Source organism: Aphelocoma coerulescens, chromosome 2, assembly GCF_041296385.1.
Source record: "Aphelocoma coerulescens isolate FSJ_1873_10779 chromosome 2, UR_Acoe_1.0, whole genome shotgun sequence".
In the NCBI taxonomy this organism is placed as follows: domain Eukaryota; kingdom Metazoa; phylum Chordata; class Aves; order Passeriformes; family Corvidae; genus Aphelocoma; species Aphelocoma coerulescens.
Window position 1 is genome coordinate 36721223 of NC_091015.1, and position 18340 is coordinate 36739562.

An 18340-nucleotide genomic window follows, 5' to 3' on the forward strand; every position below is an offset into this window, starting at 1 on the left:
TTTGAAACGTTAAGGCAAGTTTATTAAGAATCAAGATTTTTTGATAAAAAGTTACTTTTACAGGCTGGCTGGTTAGAAAAGTTCATAATAGGTGTATGCCTGTGTAACATGATGAATGTGTCAATATCTGACAAAAGGCTTAGCATTACCACATATTAATAAGACATGTTTGGATTGAAAACAAGTGGAAAATGACCATAAAATTCAACTCCATTGACAAAAATAACAATAACAAAAATCCCAGTGATTTAAAAAAAAATTAAATTATGTATTCTTGAGATACTGATTATATATCCCAGCCAAAACCAGGGCACGCATGTATTATTTAAATGGAATAAGTGTTATTCCAGTATTCATTACAATAGGCAGTATTATGTGCAATAATAAGGTATTATTATTATTAACAATAATAAGTGTAAGGTGAAAAGGTAACGGTTCCTGTTTTCCTTAGCTCATGTCACCCCAGGAAGCTGAAAGGGTGAGAGGTTAAATAGAAAGTCGGTGATATTTGTGGGTGAATTAACAGGGACACCCGCACCCCATGTTTGCTTATATTTGTCACCAAATGATTCCAGTTCTCCTAATTCAAATGAGAAAAAACTTTATTTAAGGATATTGATGAGTGCTTGAGTGGAAGCGGCAGCTCTTTCAAAGGAAAGCATAATTCAACCTTTATCCAAAAAACAACCAATGAGAGGCAGCAGAAACACTATTAGGAAAAAAGAAAGAGTTTTGAAGTTACAGGTTTCTTAATTAGGACCATAAAATCAGAGGGGTCTTTTAATTAGTGAGCCAGACTGGACAGTAAGGGTTTAGTTTTCCATTCTAGAGAGGACCTTGGTTTAAGTGCTTCAAATCATGGAGGTCTCATATGAGGCTTGTAGGACACGGTACCACATTCTCTCTGACTTTTCATTTCTTTGGAAAGGGAATTAGTATTTATCAAACACAAGAAATGTAAGCCATGCTGAAGCTGGGTAAATAGCTTATCTTAAGCAAACAGAAAAGCTATTTTTTAGAAAGAGACAGGTAGGAAAAAGGAAACACCAGCACATATATACGTATATATACATACATATATATGGCCTGATTTTGTTAAACTCCAATTAACAGAAAGTTAGACTATCCTTGTACCTGGCTTGTGGGTGAGGTTCTGCAGGAGCGATTACAGCTTTGGTTTTCTTTGATCTTTTGTCATTGTAGTCCCTTCATTTGTATAAAAGTCCCTAAAAATTGTAGTATTATTTTAATGTTTCATGTTGAAGTGTAACAAGTCCTATATCACTATTGTGTACAGACCTTGAATAAATCCCATGACATATGGTGCCTCAAGAAAAGTAGCATAATTTTTCTGAAAATCTTTCTAATGTAAGTAGGAGTCATGGATGTTACACAGTATCAAAATTTAAGCCAATTTTATGTAAAACCCTGAATATGGATTTGTAGAATATTTTGATCTGAAAAGGACCTAAAGGTTACCTAGTTCCAAACCCCCTGCCATGTGCAGGGACACCTTCCACTAGATCAGGTTTCTGAAAGCCCCATTCAACCCAGCCTTGAACACTTCCAAGGATGGGACATCCACAGCTTCTCTGGACAACCTGTTCCACTGTTTTACTACCCCTCCAGTAAAGAATTTCTTCCTCAGATCTAATCTGTCCTCTTTCAATTTAAAGCCACTTTCCTACCAATATATGGTTTTACATTGGTCTGAAAAACTTCCTTAATGGTCAATTTACACCTCTTAACCTTCACGTCTAAGAAATGTTCATCACTACTAATTAAAAGTATGAAGGCTTATGAGAAATACCCACATATAGAAAGACTGAAGTGAACAGGAGATTCCTATATCAGATTACAAATTTGAGACAAAGTCAATTAAGTCATTGTGTTCTTGAGAGGAAGCACTTACTGAAGTGATGACTTGGGTTCCTTGAGTTCAATAAAGATGTGAGTGGGAACCTTTGGGTTCAGGCTTCTTTGCTGGCTGAAATTTGCAACAAAACTTTTAAACAGCAAATTTATGAGAAAACAATTCGATCTGTTTCCCTCCCACGTATTTTAGGTTAATTTTGAAGCGAGAGTGACTGTGGTATAACTAATGAGAATTTTTTGAAATTATTATGACTGAATGCTTTAAATGATACTTAGAAAAGCAATTAGAAGTCATTGAATGAATGCATGTTATTCAATAGCTGACCTGGCTATGCAATTTGTAGTCTGAGATTAGAAAAGAGCACTAAAGAATAAGACCTATCTGCCTGTCACACTTGTCTCATTAGCAGTGATCAATATCTCTTTTCCCTGATTGTACGTATGAGGGAGTAAAAGAACATCCACACAACAGTCAAGGAAATGCTGCATAATTGTTGGAGGTATTTAAAGAGATAGTTAAAACAAATTCTTCCATTCCTGAGTCAGCTCAGCAAAAAGATTCACTAATGAATGAGATTGATTCTGACTACTGACATATAGGTAAGGATAGACTTATAAATGGTTTACCAATTATTAAACCAGAATTACCAAAACTAGGACTTCTTGCCCCTTAAAATCCTCCCATCAGAGTATGAGAAATCAGGGCCCAGATATCACCTCCCTCTTGAACAGTTAGTTTCATTAAGAACGTGCTGTATTCTGCTAGTAGACAACATGTTTTGTGTCAAAGGCCATTACAGAGATATTAACATCTAACAATTTTTTGACCAGTGGAAATATTCCCAATACTGTTACAGTAATCTGAGAACATTGTCAGAGTATAGGAACTGTCATTGTACTGTAAGTATGGGTAAAGTAAGAGTGATACTTCTATACAGATTGATTTCTAGAAGAGATATTCTCATATTTGTTCCTACAGGAAGAAATTCTCATGGTTTGCCCCTATTATTCATCATCTAACTTTTGTTAAGTCTAGCTGTATTTGCAAGAGCACCATCTAATCATGGGCTATTTTCCTCTAAAGTCAAAAGTAATCCAATGACACTGTGTCATCAGAAATTTTAAGAGGTTGTGCAGTTTGGAGAGGATTGTAGTTACTGTTCAGAGCGCCAAACCCACCTCCTGGCCACATGAAATGGGAAAGATTCATAACAAATTAGAAATCAAAAAGTACAAAAGGAATCTTTGTTCTTTCAGCAGTACCTAGACCCAGCTCTATTTTTCTTTCCTGGATAGACCCCACTCAGGGAGAAAAAGTGAAACATTTTATTCAATAGTGGGGCCAAATTTACCTAATGCTTGCCAGGCCTTCATCAAACAAAGAATTGCCAACAGCCATTAGAGGTACAATGAAGAAGAATACAATACTCTTATTGCCTAAATATTTTGTTTTTAAAATAACAAAAAACCCAATACCAAATATTGCCCAGTATGTGACAAGAGTGAAATAACAAAAGGAAGGCAAAACAATAAGGGCATACAAGCAGAACTGCACTGGCAAGAATCTGACCCCAGAACTGATGCTGACATGCACACCCAAAAAGCTGGTGGTGGTGCATATCTCTTGCTCTGTGGTATTTCTCCATGTGTCTGCTGAAGTAAGTTGATTGTTCACAATTATGGAAACAGAAAATATAAAACTGTTCATCTTGTTGGTTAGGGTAAATGCAGGGAATGTCACATTGTTTACCTTCTAGACAATCCTATGAGCAAAGCCTAAATCTGGTTATATTACAACAGCTGACCCCACAGTGGGCAACTAATTTAAGTGCAGGCCAGACAAAGTGTGGGGAATATCTTAATTCTGCTGCTTTTCTCAGTAAAACCTGTGTGCATTGCAAAAACCAATTCCACTGCTTCTGTGCTAACTGCTCAACAACACTTGTTTCTTCCTTGACCATATACAGGTACTATATATTAGGTACTCCAGTGATTAGGGGCAGTAAAACAATAATCTGGCTTTTAAAACTAACTATTGTCTGTGTATGTACATGTGTATATATGTTGATGTGAATGTATGTATATACATATATCTATATATCTATGTGCACATACAGAATTTAAAAAAAATGTTTGGAATTTGCATGCAGAACACCCACCTATACAAAAATAAGGACTGGGAGGTGAATATTCAACTAGATAGATTCCCTCACCCCTCTCAGCTGACTCTCTGATTCACTGAGAGAGATTTAGACAGCAAGAATTAGGACCAATATCAATTTTGAATGATTCACATCACTTCTGGATTTTGCCCCAAGTGTATAAAAATAGAAAATTATTATAGGATTAGATTGCTGCACTTCCTTGTTTATTAGCCATTATTTCTCATTGTATTGTTTGTTTCATTTGTTTGTTTTGTTTTTGCTTCCTGACAAGGCTATTGAAGACTGCCTACAGAGAAGCCACTTACTCAAATTGCTCCTTGTGGAGGGAAGGCAGAGTTTTAGAAATGAAGCTTGGAAAACTAAGCATCAGATTCTGCCTTCTTTTCTGTGTAAAGAACCTTAATTGACTTTGTTGCCAGTTATGTCAACAGCTGGAGATGAATTCAGTACCCCTGTGCAAATTTAAGGCTGTGAATAAATAGATGATGATGGCTTTAACTCAGGATTGTGTGATTATTAATGTTATTTGGGCACAAAACTGGCTTATCTTAATACTCAATACAAATCATATGCCTTGTTCTGTTATAAATAGAGGATTTGAGTGAGCAGGGAGGGAGCAGAGGAAATGAAAATGCAGGGATCCAGCAGAGGAAGCAGCTGTGGAAGCAGAGAGAAGACCAACATGAGCTTCAGGGGAATGCCAGTAATGCCACCCCCACCTTGCTGCCAAAGTGCTCGAACAAGCAGACTCTTGCAAAATGACAGACAAACAATCTTACTCTTACCTTGTTGAAAGACCATTATTTTCTCCTATTGATGCTCTGTAAAAGCCTGAAACTGATTCCCGAGGAGTTTTCAATGTCTAAACCAGTTCAGAAAGGTTTCCTGAGCTGCTCTCCTGAGTACACAAATAGCATTTTAGGTTACCAAGTGCTTGGTTAAGTGCCTGTCTTTGAGCTGTGATCAAATTAGACCAAGAGGTTACAAAAAGCTTTGCTTTACAGTCAGCAAAGAGGAATTGGCAACTTAAAGGCAAAAAGGTTCACCCGTTATTGAAAGAGCATTATGACAAGCTACTGTGTTTTTGCAGGGCTCTGTGTGTGGTCTATTAATTTTTCTTGTTATGAAATTGAGTAGCAATTAGTGAAAGCATGCTTTCTGTTTCTCAGAACTATCAAATCTGTCTTCAGAAACTTGACATCTCCATTCCCTTTATTCCAGAAGTAGCACTGGATTATCTCTGGACCCAAATTTCTGGCATAGAAATATCACAGGTGGAAAATGTATACTGGAAAAACAGGTAGCTGACTTCTGAAAGTTGAAGAATATTTGGCCTAGAGAAATATTATGAAAAAGAAATTATTGTCTCCCTGTGCTAAAGGGCACCTTGTGCTAGGTTAATATCCAATATTTTACCAGAAAACACTGTTATATAGTTAAGAATAGAAATCATACTGTACTTTTGACCACAATTTATATATAGTACATCTGCTTTATTATAGGATATGGATAATTTTTTCTCACTGACTCTGACAGACTGAGCTCTATGCATTAGCAGATTTATATAAAAATCTTATTTCTGTCATATATACCTTGCTTACATGCATACTGATTCTTCTAACTGATATCAGAAAGGCTACTTACCTCTGTGTGTTCCTCTCCTTGTTATTAGGTGTAGTTTGAATGAACCCTAAAAGAATTTAGAACATCTAGGTAACTGTGTAGTAATAATTACACGAAGGAATTTATTTTCTTAATAAGGTAATCCTAAATTCATCAAACAGTTACATAAAATTACAGAAAATGTAGGCTTTATTATTTATGGCTCAAGTAAAGACTTTATAAATGTCTCTCTTTTCAGCACCTTCTTTAAATGCCTTTTTCTGTCGGTGGTTATGTGCTAAATTGTTATTTTGCCTGAGGCAGTTTTTCATTAGGAAAAGGACAATAAGTTATGTGGTAACTCAAATTTAAGCAGAGGAATGACTGCTCTTACATGATGGAGCTTTTGTAGTGCAAGAACATATGCACCAGGTGTCACTGATCAGCAGTGGTTTTCACAACCAAAACCACAGGATTTTTTCTAGGTCTTCAGGATAGTGTTTGGATGTTTATTCATTGCTCTATGGAATCAGATGAGTTGTCTCTATAGTTTAGAGTAGTGTCTTGAACAGTGAGGAATAGGCAAGCAAACGAGTAATGGTAGAGAATAACAGAAATGGGGATTCTCCTTAACCTCCACTAGAGATTGTTTTGTGCCCTGCAACATGTGAATTGCTATGCCTGTAATAGTTCACCCCAATGGAAGTCAGTGGCTCTGTGCCATTTCGTTTCAGATGAGAGTCTGACATTTGGCAGAAGAAATACAATCTCTGTTTTCAGTCCATTTTATCCTTCTTGAGATGTGCTTATTGCTTTAAACCTTAATCAATTTCTTAGAATCTTATTAAGTGATCCTAAAATCTATCATGGCAATGAATATTAGAGGTTAATTATGTACAAAATGCAATTATTTTAGTAGCCAGACGTAAATGTAATATGCTTTGATATCACTGAAACCTTCCAGGTGGTTGTGTTCTATCAAAATGTAACCAAAACTTTCTGACCTACCTTCTGTCTGTATCATACTACATTTTAACTGCTGCTATCATAGCTCATCTTAATTGAGAGTATAAATATGGTCTCTGTTTGTGATTAAATTAGCTGGCTGAGGTAATCTGTGTATATTCAACTATTGATGGAAATTAGAGTACTCCTACTCCAGAAAGGTGGCTTTTTTTTATTCTTAGCACATAGAGGTGTTCTTTTCTGCTCATTGCTACACTCAAATTCTTGTTTACAGGCACAGTAGAAACGTCCTTCATATATAGTTAAGAATTTATTGTTATCATGACTGAAAATTTAGCAGCCTAAGTTAAGAAATTCTGTGTAGTCCTAATAGAAAAAGAAAGTAATACTTATAGGTAAACTTGTTACGTGCACAATTCCTTGCTCCTACTCCATTTCATGTGTTAGCCTCATGTCTCTACTGATGCTCTGGCTGCTGAGCTTGATGGTTTCATGCTGATGCTGTTGATGGGGCATTACAGTGAACTGTCATCATCTTGAGTATTTTGCCACAAGGAATATATGTTTGTGTAGATAGTTGCTTCTCACTTGTTCTAGGATTGATCAGGAGTGAGTTTTATACATTTTCTAACATGCTTTTATGCCTCTCATTTGTCTTCATTGGTCTGCAGTTCTCCACTACACCTGAATTTACTATATATGGTGATTTTCCTTGTGTTAGACACTGTTTTTTGTTACCCCCTAAAATGAGTTCTGTCCAACTGCAGGTCTACATGTCTTTAACTGACTGGGTAAGTTTTTTATAGTCAAGGGACCTCCAGTGCCAGCATGTGCCCTCACCTTCAGCATCCTTTTCTTGTGGCCCTCTTCACTTCATCCTGTCTTCACCACTCAAGGACTTTTGTTGTAATAGTTCTGTTTTTCTCTGCACTATGTTATCATGTTAGAGTAGTAGATATCCCTTTTTCCATAGGACAGCTGCTTGTTATTGATTTGTAAATGAAGGGACATAAAGTTCACTCTACAAAGATAAACAAAAGTACAATGAATTAGCCATAGACTTGTGGTCAATACAAGAAATTGATGTCACATCTAAACTAAGTAAAACAAAACCAGAGGCAGGTCAAGAAAAGTTCAAACAGAGCAAGTCTGACAAGCCTGAGTCCTGAAGCTTTATAATTCTTCATGAAGCTTATGGTCTGTTAGCAATGGCAATACAGTGTTGCACTGTTACCTGGTTACATAAGCTTTTATTTATTTCTCTTTTTGTAGCATCTTGCTGGTGACAGGAAATGGAGAGCTGAGCATTCATATAATGATATTATAAGGAATTGGGTCATTATTCTGGGCAGAGAATTCTCAGTAATTCAGTTGCTGAGTAACTGCAAAGCCTTCAGTTGAAGCTCATCACTGGCACAGTCTGTCTCTGATTGCTCTGCATATTAGTATTACTTCTTTCAGGTGCACTAATATAGCACGGCACCACTCATTTTTCTAATAGCACATCATCTTCCCCCACTCTGTGAGTCCCAAATGTCCTTACTGGAATTAGTAAGAGTGACAAAGTCAAAAAATAATGACAGAAGTGGGTTCAAAATAGTGAGAAAATCTGTGCTTTCTCAAGGATTTCTCAGTGTAGCACAGATTGACACCAGCCTCCTGACTGCATGCAGACAGTAAACTGCATGAGAGCACTGCGACATCCATATGATGTGCTTCTTCCTCTGATGAACATGGTGTCCTTGGGGGAAAGTGGACCAGTCTTTCTGTTTGCAAATAGTTCAGAAATCAGCTTGGTTGTAAGAGGCATTAATATAATTTTATATTAAATGTATGAAAGTAGGGGAAGGATGAAAACTTTGGGACTATAATTGAGCCACTTTTGACAGAATCTAAAGGTGGTTAATTCTAACTAGAGAATGTTGTGAGAAATGCACTGCCCAGGCAGCTGCATTCATGTCTGAAGTGGGAACTGACTTTTGCTGTCACTTTACCTCATTTAACAGTGAGTGCATCCATTTCAAACTTACTGAAAGGAATTATTTCCAGCTTACTGTAGGCAAATCCTGTCTACTTTAACCTAGTTGTGTTAGGTACTATTGAGAATATAGTTACATCTTCCCAAAGGTGGCTGCAAAGTGTGTCTGAGCTCTTGTCTTGCTACATTAATGCCATTGCTGGTGTCTGAGCCAATAAGGTAATGTTAGCTTGTATGGGTTATGACTGCAGGAATTGTGCAGTACTGTAGAGGACAGTGGGAAGGAATTTCAATCCTATTTGTTGCTTACAAAGTTTATTGGCTTCAATTTGGACTCTGTAAGAAAGAGGTGTTTCTAAATGAGTAAGGACAGGAAAGAGTAAACTTAGGATGTTTTTCTGAATGAAGAAAAACCATATTTGGATCCATAGAAACACGGAATGGTTTGGGTTGGAAGGGACTTTTAAAGATACAGTTCAACACTCCTGCTGTGCACAGGGACATCTCTCAATCAGATCACCTTTGTTGAACAGAATCTTCCAATCCTCCGAGAACAGATGTTTCACAAGGTGTACAGGCACCATTCCCCAGGGTTTCATCCTTCCAGTGAAAATCTTTCCTTGTGTCCAATCTGAATTTCCCACACTGTGGTTTGCAACCACTGTTTCTTGTTACACTGTTTGGCATCACCAAGAACAGTTGGCTTTCAGGTTGTTGGAAGTACTCATGTTACAGTGGGAATACTGTAACACGCATAGCAAACAAAGAGTCCCATGGAAAAGAAATAGATATGGACGGATTCTTGATAGATGTTTCAGAGATGTTTATTTCTCCAGCCGCATGGCCAGGACTCTGCCGAGGAACTGAGGCAATCACGGGACCTGAGGGTCCTTGCCCACGCAGGGGAACACAAAACAACCAATGGGAACAAGGCTGACCAGGGGCAGGGAAACCCCGTGTCTCCCCCCAGGGCCCCTCTCCCAGGATCCCATGGCAGGGGGAGGGACCCCGACATACTCATCTACTTCCCACCTACATTGCAGTCAGATTGCCACCAGCTGCCTCCTCTCCCACCTCCACAAACTCTCAAACACAGGTGATTTTGGCAGCTTTTGATCTCTTCAAGTTTTTCTACATCACTTCTGACTTGGAGACTCAAAACTCTAGAAAGTCCTCAGCTCATAGAGCCATGGGCCATGCCAGAATATTGGATACACTACCATGAAATCTAACTCCACTGCTAACTTGATGGACCACAGGCACCAAACTGTCATCATATGCGATGACAGTTTGGTGCCTGTGGTCCATCAAGTTCCAGCTGTCTACCTTCCCACCTTCTGCAACCTAGGTAAGCATTCTTCTACTCATCAAGACCTGAAATAAAACTGATGTTTGTTTTTTTTTCCCCAATATGGCTTCATCTCTGCATGAACCAAATTCTTTGAAAGGAAAAGTTCATATACTTTTTTGTCCTAGTGGATAGGTCAGAGCTCTTCAGTTCCAGTAAATCTGTCTCTTATATTTACTTTCTACTTTGAATTGTTTTCTGGATGACATGTTTGGCTTGATATTTATGACCTGTAGGACATCTGAAAACAATATTTATTTCCTGTAGTTCTAGACCAGAGAAAAGATATCTTTAAATGTCTCTAGAACTGTTATATGAACTTTTGGGTTGCCATACAGGATTCCAAATTTTACCTGCAATAACTCAGGAAATAGGCCTGTCTCTTTTGGAGTATAGCTGGATGAAGAGTCTGGTTTAATGAGCAGCAGTTGTACAAAATCGAAACAAGATGTTCTCGTAATAAAGTTTTGGATGGGGAATAGTAAGGAATACATTATAATGCTGCTATACCAATAAATCAACAATCTGATCTCAGCAATGAAATTGTGATTCTGAGTCTCAGAAAAGATATTGAAGGCCTATGGAGAGGTCAGAGAGAGGTGACAAGAAGTGATACAGAGAGAAACACTTTAACCCAAAGGCAGTTTAAAATATGGCTATGTTTACTTTAGAAAAGCTGCAAATAAAGGTGAACTCAATAGTTGAAGAGTGTTGTAGTTCAGATTGTCTTTTATCTTTTCTTATTATACAGAGCAAAAGGAACTGTTGCACTGGCAGTGTTGACTCCTTAAATCAATGTATTTAGCAGTTCAAGGAGGAATTGAACAAGACTATTGGAATGAGTAGTAATAACAAAAATATGTTACAATGAACAAAAATCTTTGTGATAATTTGATCCTGCTTCAGTAACTGAAGATTAGAACAAGGCAAAATTATCCCTAAGCCCATTCCTCATTGTTTGAGATGATCTCAGGCCAGATCCAGGTCTCCTTGATCCTCTGGTATGGAAGCTGAAGAAATTTTTTATAATGACAATGCGCACACAGTTCTAATACCTCAAAAGATCTTCTATTTAGTTAATACCAGAAACTCTCAGTATCTAGTGTAATAATTTATCTGCTCATCCCAACCTTCCTTTTGCATATGCTATATCTGTTAGGAGATAGAGCAACACACTTGAAGAAATTATGCTTGTTTTCTCAGTTTTTTGTAATATAGATTTTAAAAATGATTTCCAAATCTGGATTTTTAAACAGGAATTTTTAAGCTTCATTTAAAAAAAAATCAGTTACATTATATTTTTTTTTGGTGATTTGCCTAGAATATGTTCATAGCTTTTTCCTAAGTGATCACATTACTAAGATCCCACAATATATATGAGTAATTTAAATTATTATGCCTCTTGCCTCCTTAAATCTGGTAGTTCTGTACTACAGCTTGTTTCTACAGCTTGTTGCTTCTGCTACTAATTAGAAACTGCAAATCAAAGCCAAATTAAGTACTTCAGCTATGAAAACTGTGCTATACCAAAGAGTAGGTGGATTAATATGTTTAATATTTGACACAGCTTGTGGAATGAAAAATAGAACAGTGAGAGGATGTTCAAGGAATTGTGAAAATAAGGTTCAGATGGTACAAACTGGAAATCTTTGTTATGCTATTTAGGCAATGCTGATCTGGTTTTTTGCTACCTTCTCCACGGCCTCTTTTTTAGACATACAGGCTTTCACAGTTGACTATATAACTTAGGAGCTAGCTAGTGGGTTTTTTTTGCTCCAGCTACCAGCCCTGTTAGTGTGTAACACACTGAAGTTTTACCAGTGTAGTTTCATATTGGTTAAAAGGGATTTGAGTTAGTCCATCCATGAGGTGCACTCAGTGCAGTCTTGATGTCTGTTGATTTAACCCGAGATGAAAATTACCTAAAAAATGCCAATGAAGTGTGAATTAAATTAGAGAAGGCAAAGTTATCACATTTCTGGTCTTGTGGAGTTGAAATCACACTTTTAATTAAACTGAGATAGGTTTGACTAGAGAGGAAGCCTTTAACTTCAGATGTAGTATGTACCATCATGCAATCTGTCACAAAGAGCTAATGTGTTGAACACAGTGGCTCCAAGATGAATTTGTAGAAATTTCACTATCAGCTTATGAAAACATGACATATAGGCATTAAGATTTTCTTTGAGGCCTAATTACTAAACCGTTTTCAGTCAAATACACAGATATCTTCTCAGGTAATAGGGACCAAGCAGGAAAGAAAATGGTTCCTGATATTGGAACATCTTTCTGAATTTGAAGAAATTGCTGAAGTTGTTTCCATCTTCCAATTTTCCAGCCTACTCTAAAGCACACAGCCTGCAAGATTTAGAACAGCTTACAGTAGCTGAATGCTATACAACCTTTCCACAAATATGCAAAATGTTGAATGGTTTTGCTTGTTCCATGAATTTTTTGCTAGTGGATCCCATGAAGTAGCTAGTTTCCCAGCTTTGGCACATTGATTTATCATGTTGTCAGCAAATTCAATACAGACTGCTCCAATTACAAATATGACATTCTCCAATTAGCTCTTTATGAAATGCCTTCCACTTGATAAGTAACTCTGCAAAAAGCAAGAAAGAAGTTATTACCACATTGTGAATCAAAGTGAAAAGCAAAAACTTAAAAAAAATTTATCCTTTATGGTGTATGGAAAAATTTTGACCATTCCTGCATTGAGCTGTGCATTTCTCCTTCCCCTGTGCATCCAAAATAATGTTGAGCTGGGCATTTGGATACTCTTTTAAATGGGACACATAGACTTAAGGTCTACAAATTTAGTCTTCCAGTACCTAATGGACAGTTATAGACAAGATAAAATTAGACTCATCTCAGAGGTCCATGAAAGGACAAGGAACACTGCTACAAAACTGTACTTAAAGAAAGAAAAGCCTGCTTACTGTGGATGGTCAAGCAAAGTAATAGGCTGTGGAATCTACAGCCCTGGACATCTTCAAAACTTGTCTGGGCAAAGCTCTGACTGACTATGAAGTTAGGTCAAGTTTCTCAGAAATTATATTAGGTTACTTTGAACAGGAGGTTGCATTACACTACCTCCAGAGGTCCTTTATAATTTAAAATTTATTATGATTCTTGGGATTTTCTGCATGTAGAATCCTGCATTCTTTTCTCCACGGTACTGAAACATCAGTTGATGGGATGCAAGGTGACTTCCATTATCCTCCTGTAAAATGGAGGCGGGGGGTGTCAAACCTTTCCTGTGTGGGGCTTTGAAGAAGGAGGCTTATATCTATCCTCTCCCAGCCGTGTACAAAGAAAAGCACAAGTCTTTCTTTAAAGGGATCTTTTGAATAAGTCCTTTTATTCCAGAAAAGAATTCTAGACTGTGGATCCCAGGCAGATAAGAATGCTCATGTTCCTCTTTCACATTTCCTACACAGGACTTTTTGGCATCATACGTTCTGCTTAGACAGAAAATTTCTCTGGGTATCTACAGTGAGCTAATCGCTCTCCTTGGCAATGGATCCAGACTAAAGTTCAGACACGAGATTCTGCATAATGGAGGAAATTATTATTGCTCCAGATTCAAGCCATTATGCAGTGTAGCACTGGTAGAAAGAGGGTCAAAAGTGCACAGCAGAACATTTCTTTCTATTTTATTTTTCAGATAGTCTATGTCTTTGTTTTTAATATATTCTTCTGGCATGGTTTAGGGCTAGTTTCATATTTTAGAATTCATGATCCAGAGTCCTACTCACATGCAAACCTTCTGCAAGTGACTTTTGATAGAATTAAATTCTACTGTTTACTTTCTTTGGTTACTTTAGATCCAAATCAAGACTGATGGTATTCTCCCTGCATCAATGAGTGGATTGGCTGTTTGATCTACTAATTAAAAGATAGTGGTTTCTGAAAACACTTTCTTAAGTATGTTAAATTTCAGAATTTGATAAATTATTTTTTTGACTTGAGTCTATTCCAAGCTTAGTTTGTGGCTTAAGCTTTAGTATCACAAGCAAAATATGCCTGTTACCTACCTCAATCATGAATATATTTTATAAGTGTGAAATGAACTTTTTCCCTTTGGTTTGCTGATGTGAGAGGGTAGGATAGGAAATTCTCACAGCTGGCAGACAAAGAATTACTGTAGTTGCAAAGTGGTTGGGAACACGAATGTTGATTATTTCAATGAAAGAATTTAATTAGGCCTCCTAAGGAACAGGATATTACTGACATCATTGATTGCCAAAATGAGCAAAGTAATACAGCACTTACCATTGCAATATCACTCTCTTAATGATGCCATTATTAGAGTTTGGCTGGCATCCTGAAATGTGTACAATAGCTTGGCAATAGTATAATGATTTGGAAATCGCAGATGTAAGGCAACGATGTGAAAGCCAAAGGTTTACTGAAAAGAAGTCCAGATGAAGCATTTTTAGTGCCTCTCAATATCAGAGATCTGTAATGGACTGACTCTTTCTCATTACTGCAACATATAGGATAATTAAAAAAGGAAATAAAAAAATCACTGTGTTTTCTTATTCTCACTTTCCCACAGGCAAGATTTCATTCCTTTTTAGTTTTACCTCTTCCTTTATTAGGAAAGTTCTTCTACCCTAAAATATCTCTATAGACAAAATTTAACAGGTTCTCTGAGAAGTTTCTCTTTTAGTTCCTGCACTGATATTCCATTAAGTCAAAGAAAAAACAGACTCCACAGGATCCTGTTATAGGTCTCCTTATGGATATAGAATTTTCATAGGTGTTAGATTCACTGGCCCAGATTAGTTCCTGTGCTGCTCTAAATTGCAGTGCTCATGTGATATTCCTAGAAAAGCCAGATTAGGGAAGACTCCTTTCTCACTAATACACACCATTCTTCTCCAACACACCTGACAGACAGACTAGTAGTGGAGAGACATGGGTGATAGAGCCATAAAATCTGGTACTATTTGTACCTCTGACAGATAATTTTCTGTTTCTCCCTATAGTTCAATTGCATTCCTTCTGTAGCATTTTAAAACTGCAGTAAAATCTGGCTCATATAATGTGAACTAAGTAGTGCTAGCTTTTAAATTCTGTCTGAATTTGGATAGACAAATGCAATCCTAAGCACTTTTTTTTTTCAAATTGTATAAAAATACTTATGGGGAGGATACTGAGAACTGAATTAAAAAGGAGATATTGAGATGAGTGGCATACAATGGAAGAATGAGAAGGGGTTATCCAATCTATATTCGAAGCGTATAAATTCTCTCCTCATACTTCTTTTCTGTCTCCTCTGCAGTAGAGATGTGGTTTGGTATGCTGGTATTTGAAACAACTGCCTTTACCAGAACCATTTATAGGGCAGATTGAATTTGGGATATTGTTTTAAGAAAAAAAGACTTGAATTGGAATTGCATTTGACATTCACGTGCGGCTAATATTAGTTCTAGTAACTAGGAAATGAGAAATGTTTTGAAAAACTTCTCATGGTATAAATATCCTGAAATACTTTGGATTGCATTTTACATTGACTAGATCCCAATGATTCTCAAAATTTAATTTCCTTCCAAAAATAAATTGTGGTGAATTCTGTCCCAGCCCCTCATTGCTGAACGTACAGTAATAGCAGCTAACAAAGCTCTTTCAGCTCTTTGTGCAGCTTCTTTCAATTCCACATCCCTTCACACATTTTCAGATACTGAGATTACCCAGACTTTGATTCCATTCTTTGCTCTGAACCTGCAGCCTCTATTTTAGAAATGGAGCAGAGCTGTTCTGTTCATTTATTTGCTTTATGTAGCATTTCCATTTGTGGCCAGTCAACAAGGCCTTTGCTTCCCCTCTACCCCATTCTGAATCTGAAATGAGTAATCTACTATATAATTCATATTAATCTCTTCACAGTATTATGGTGTACCTATAGCAAGTTCCTTGCAAAGCAGTGAAATATTCAAAGCTTACTTTCTGACTATTTATAAACAATTTGCAAACAATTATCCATCTGTTAGCACTGTACAGTCACAGCAAAATTTGTCTGATAATAAGTAATTTTCTAAACTTCATTTAAATAAACTATTTTTGCTGTCAAAACCAGCTACAATGTTCATGCTGAGATGGATATACATAAAAATGACAGAATTTGGGCCACGGTCTCTTTAACCTCTGAACATGCCTAAAATAATGACTAGAAATCTTCATGACTGTAGTTCTTTTTCCATTGGAAGAAGTGGATAGGAACTGTACATTTTCTTAGATCTGAGAGCAGCTGATATGTTATGTGCCAGGGGAAAAGCAGATGCCTGTAAGGGTGTCAGTAGCCAGATTGTTTGCTGCACTGCATTGACGCTGGCTGTTCTGGTGTTTGTATCCCCTCAGGTGGGGTTTATGTAGATTTCCCTTTGTCTGGCAGCTGATTGAGAGGTTTGATCAATAGCACTGCTCTCACCTATCAAATAAGTGTAATCCTGGAAACTATTTTGATAAGGAGCAGGCTCTGAACACCTCAAAGTCTTTTTTAGCTGCTGGATGACACTGTTTTGCCACAAACAAGTCCAGTCATCTTTAGGGAGGACAAACACTGAGGGTTTTACAAAAACATAATTGAGTTACTATTTGAATTATAGTAGCAATATCTGAAAATACAAAAAGGAAGTGAAAACGTGTCTTGAGCCTAATAATGTAAATAAAGTCTCTAGTAATGCCTTGGATATTTTTCCCCCTTGAGAAAAACGTGTGGCCTTGAATAATGATATACCTATTGTTTTAATTTTCCAACCAGCAAAATACCTTGAGTGATCAGTACAATAAATAGTTAAATGCTTCATTGTAACAAAACCTCTTGCCACAACAGGATGGACTTTTTGTGACTGCAATTATTGCTGCTTGTACCCTGAACAGTGACTATGTTTTTGGTGTTGTTATCTGGGAAAGCCATGATAGTATCCACCTACTTCACAACAGTGTAAAAGCTGTGTAGCTGTGTTACTAAGAATAATTTTCAGTCCTCTAATCTTTAATGATTATATCAGATACCTTTGTTGCCTCCTCAGGGCAAATTTTCCTAATTATTTATGGCACTAAACAGGCCAAAAGGCCAAAGGCTTGGTGCTGCCATTGTGAGCATCTCTTCCTGCCATGCACAAGTACTGATCAGGTCTTCAGGTGATTGATTTTGAACTCTTGTTGTTTGGGCTCTGAGGTCTGAATCTGCTTCTAGATGGTTCTCTACTGAAGAGAATGTGCAGTAACTCTTATTTTATTGGTGTGAATGATTGTAAGGTAAAGTGAATTTTTTTCCAAATAAATAAAGATATTTATGTTCTAGCCGTAACAAGATGGTTTTTTTGGAGGATGAGTGATTTTTCTTCAGATATGACAAAGCTTAAAGTAAATAAATCTTTATCACACTTTCTTTTCTCAGAATAATATCTCAGTGACTGAATGGGGAAAAGGAAATATGATGTGACTATTATTTGATGTATCAAAGAGCTGCTGGTTTAAAGCAGTGTCTGGGGAAATCTTGTTATATGGCAAGTTTATGACTAGATTTTTATTCAATTAGATTTTGAAACCAGAATGAATGAGCAGTATTACAATCACTTGAAGGAAGGTACAAGTCCATATCATTCATGGCTCTGTCTTCTGAGGCGATATAATATGGTGATGTCACAAATGCCTCACCTGGAGGCAGGAAATCCACTAACTGACAATTGATCAGAAGTTCTAAAATATAAATAACAGATCAGAACCTTTTTTTCTGTAAGGAAAATGATATATTTAACTTTTATTATTATGGAATAAATTCTGACCACTACTGCTGTTTGCATTATTTAATGGTGTAAACATGCCTAAATAAGTAATCCTATATGCCCCTCATTAGTCTTTTGCTAATGGTAAATTATATTCAGTAATACCAACAACTTGATTTTTCTTTTGCCTTAATTTACATAATAGGTCTAGAATTACCTTTTAAGAATGTCTTTAAAATTTTATGTTCTCTAGTAAAGTATCTGAGAAAGATTTCAGATGTGTAGGCTTGAACATAGGTTAACATTTGAATTTTTTGAATATTTATACTTTGCTTGTCACAATAGAATACACATTTTATAAGAGCCTAATACCTATGAGGATAATCTGTATATTCCTTGCCATGAAAATTAATAAATTAATTTATAAAACTAGGAGAAGATTGAAAATATTCTGTCAAGATCTAATAAATATCTTTATTTACATCAGCAGTGTGCACTTTTCCTTCCTAAGGTCCAATTATGTTATTTCAAAAAGGTCAAGGGGCCAGAAATCAATATTCAAACTGTTTTTCCAGGTTCAATTAGATTAAGTAAGTTTTTGATGAATTTTCTCCCCCAGGCTGCCTTAATACCTGTCACTGTGAAAAGCAGTGCCTTTGCAGGA

General features: G+C 36.7%; 1 long non-coding RNA gene across 6 annotated transcripts in view; it reads left to right on the forward strand.

Moving 5' to 3' along the window:
• LOC138106443 (uncharacterized) overlaps positions 1-18340 on the forward strand; it is a 176489-nt gene that overhangs the window by 147617 nt on the left and 10532 nt on the right. Inside the window, exon 3 of one of the 6 annotated variants that reach the window (XR_011148990.1) lies at positions 4312-4526. The exons of the other annotated variants lie outside the window; for them this stretch is intronic. This is a non-coding gene — a long non-coding RNA (uncharacterized lncRNA). Of the gene's footprint in view, positions 1-4311; positions 4527-18340 lie in introns of those variants that run through there. 6 annotated transcript variants of the gene reach the window in all.